Consider the following 4,155-nt stretch of genomic DNA (forward strand, 5'->3'; position numbering starts at 1 on the left):
TGAAAGTGGATACATGTAATGGATTATGCAATGGACTGACAACAGGATTATATAAGGTGGGAGAGATGAAGCTGCGAGCAAGGGCGATATTTACATAAGGGTCATCCTCATTGCTTCCTGGTGATGAGGGTGTGTGGCGAATAAATGGGGTGAGAAATTGTTATTTTTGTTTTAGATGGAATTGAGGAATTTTAAAGTAAAAAAATCTTTAATAAATACACCTAAGATTAAGTTTATAATATTTTGAATTTTTAACAATATATTTATCTAAGACATGAAACTAAATTCTAATAACCCTTTTTTAGTTTGAAACCTTTGAAAAATGATTTACAGAACTTACATATTATTTCAAATTAAAAATATCACTTAATTTTGAGCCATAATTATTCGTTGATAAACAACGTTAAATTTCAAACAAATTCTTCATTCAAGGAAATGTTGAAAACCCTTAATAAAAACACACTATAAAATATAAAAAAATACCCCCGCTGCAGCAAACCTGTCTACTCAGCGAATTTCCATTTGCCTGGATTTATTTTCAATTAATCTATTAAATTAACATTTATGTTTAACGAGTACCTAGGTTAGCTGCAACAGGGAAACTAATAAAGTTTTTTTTTTTTAAATTAAAATATCAATAGCTAAGTATGAAATAAATAAATCCGCCAAGTTTGATCGAAATATATCCAAAAACATTCTCTATAAGAATAACATAGGAATTTTAAATTAACAATTTTTTTAATTTTCTCCGTAACCAATCACCGTACAAAAAGACTTTGATAAACTAAATTATTTGTTTTTTTAAGCTGTTTAAAGAGGTCTGGAGAAAAATTGATAAATTTTGTGTTTTAAGGGGGAAAAATGAGAAAACACATTTTTACCCCATAAAACCCCTCAAAATGAAAAAGTAAATCGGTCCCGGGCCTAGGTCTTACCATGAGACCTACGGCAATAGCTACTTCCCTATAGGGAAATTCCCTAAAACATACATATTTCAAACAAGTTACAATAAAAAATACGGAATAAATATAATAAAAAAATATCCTTATTTTAAATTTTATTTTTTATTTATTTTATTTATTTATTTATTTAGATAACAACTCCACATTACAAGCATAGTGTCCAATTACAATACAGCATTTAAAAGTCCATTAGAAAGTCCATGCAGTTTTCCTGGTACACACTACATCGCAATTTACAAAATATTTTACAAAGACAAGGAATAAACAATAACAAATAAAAAACAACAAATTAAATAAATAATAACTAAAATTTGTGTCAAATCATGCCTCCAAAACTGAAATGTTTCTTTTTAAATAAACAATTTTATTTACGCAATGCGTTATAAGTGTTAAACAGATTTATAAAATGTTTTATAACAATGCTAATATAAATAAAATCTACACTATAGTATCCAAACAAAAGTGAAATAATAAATCATCATTTTTCACTACATCTTGAAGGCTTAAAATAGTTAAAGTGGCTCGTAGGTTTGTCTGGCTTGGCGAATAAAATATTATTTCAACATTTTTTATTAATTACGAAAACAGAACACAGATTCACAGTAGCCTTTGTCTTATAGCAATTGACTCAATAAACCTACCGGAGAAGATGCCAAACTTAATGTCATTGTTTCAACCATTATAACAATTTGACATAGTAAACATGGTTAAGGTTAGGTTTAGTTAAGTTAAGTTATAAACAACATTTAGATTAATTGTATTTTTCTAGTTAAGTTATAAAAGACGTAATAAGTTTATAAAAATGTACTGAAAACAAATTAGCAATGTCAATTTCATGTTACTATTACACAAAATATTATTTTCAGAAGGCTTAACTTATTTGAAATTCTTTAAACAATCGTGTTGTAATTTAACAAATTATAATTTTACGGATAATAACTACAGAAATACAAATTGTTTGTAAAATATGCATCAATCTGTGATGTTGAAGAAACTATTTTAAATTGGCAAACAAATAACACAGAGAGCCGTTTTGGAGATATCCTTACATATAATACGCGAAGGCAATTTCTACGAAACACTACTCCTCCGTTAATAATGAACGGATTTTTACAAACGATGTGTCAAAATTAAGTATTTTTTGCGTAGATTCCCCCTTTCACCAATTCCTATAGTAAAAGTCCTCGGGCTTTGCCCCACAGGCCATCAAAATCACAATGTATTTCTTATGAAGAAAAGATTTTGTTTACTTAAACAGACGAATAAATTGTTTTAATTGCATTCTAAAACAGCTGTTCATAGTAAACACATGATATACACAAGAGCTTTCGTTTTCAGAGCGAGTTCGTTGTCATTTCAGTTTCGATAACTGGAGTGGAGTGAGCGTTCGTTTTCAGAGTGAGTTCGTTTCCAGTTTCGATAACTGGAGTCTGGAGTGATTGATTACATTATCTTTGAGTTGACTCTTTTAGGTCATCGGAAATTGTGACTGTTATTAGTTTTGAAATAACGCCTGTAATACTTTGCAATTGCTCGGATTAGATCAACAGGTGCACTAGCAGCTATGAATCTTGGTTTAAAGTCTCCATGTAGGAAGATGGTAGGAAAATGGAACTATGGGGTAATCATTTAATCTACTTGTTTTAGCAAAATATATCTTTTAAGATTTGTTTATAAAGGCTTCATAAACTTTTTATAGTTATTGTTTTACAGATGACACAATCTGACATGCTCTAAAACAAAGCAATACAGTAGCAATTTTAACGTTCAAACCTAAGCGTTGAGCAAGTGTAATTTTTATTAGTTTTTAAATTTTAAAACCAACACAGAACGTTGTTGCTGCTCCTTAAAATGCGAAAAAGTAGCCAAACATTATATTTGGTTTTTAAAACGTTACTGTCAGAGCTATATTTACGTGAATTTTCTATTGGATTAATTTAGAAAATTGTATTACTTTTCATAATATTTTCGTTATATTGTTGCCTAAATTATTTTTATAAAAAACTTGAATTACTGAAGACAAATTAAGTATCCGTCTTTAAAGAGATACTTCAATTTGAATTGAACATTTATTTAAACACATTTTATCAGTTTGAAACGTGAAAGTGTAGGGTCCATACAAAATTCTAGTTCTAGTCAATAAAATACAATTGTAAAAATTAAAATTTTTATTTAAGGAAACTTTACAGAAAAGTATTACTTGTTTGCGACCTTGCTACAAAAGTAAAGCTCGACTGGTCTTTTTGTTACAGCACTAAACAACTGCCCTAGTTTATAACCACAAAAGACCAATGTCTTTAAAACAATACAATACCATATACTAGAAATTTGTAGCCTTCCTCAAGGTGATTGTCAACCTATCTATTATAAAAATTATATGTTTCCTAGACAAAATTCAATTTCTATTAATCAGAGAACTTATTGTACCAAGAGCTACACAATCATCAAATTTTACTTCCCCAAAAATATAAAGACATTTTTAAGCCACATCAGACGTTGCTAAGAGATTTTAGTTGTATAGAGGTTAAAGACACTAATCAAGTGCTGTGAAAGATAATCGTTTGGCAATTCAGTTGCGTGGAAACCGGAACTGAACGAAACCGGTGGAATGGTGGAACCAAACCGGGGAAGGAATGGTCAGGAACTGAGGAAACGGGAACCGACGAACATTCTAGAACATTTACTTCCTCTTGAATCGGCTGAATGTTTTCTTAACTTGTAAAAATGAGAAGTATTTTGTCGTCATTGTCTTTAATTTTGAGACAACAGTTGGTATTTAAAAGCTGAACATGAATGCATGGTGAGTGATAATGGAATGAAATTATTTATATAGCTGTGTTTAAAAGCCCAATGATAAAATACAGCTGGGCCATGTTTATTTTCATCCAAAAGCTACTGATATGATTGAATGAATATTATTTAGCACCCATCGTAAACTTTGAAAGACGTTATAACAGACAGTTTCTTAGCAAACTTTATGATTAGGAATAATGTATTGTAAGAAAACTGCGAGAAAATCATCCACTTTATATGCAATATTCATAATACTACAATTATAAGTACATATTTTAAATATATACTATTATATAAATATATAGTGGTTTCTGTCTGTTTGTTACTAATAGGCGCATAAACTACTGAACTGACTGGGCTTAAATTATACAAAAATCTAGCTACCATACCAAGGACCTTT

This window comes from Macrosteles quadrilineatus, unplaced genomic scaffold, assembly GCF_028750875.1.
Source record: "Macrosteles quadrilineatus isolate MER2022 unplaced genomic scaffold, UCM_ALF_1.0 Scaffold_4__1_contigs__length_99947679, whole genome shotgun sequence".
Classification (NCBI taxonomy): domain Eukaryota; kingdom Metazoa; phylum Arthropoda; class Insecta; order Hemiptera; family Cicadellidae; genus Macrosteles; species Macrosteles quadrilineatus.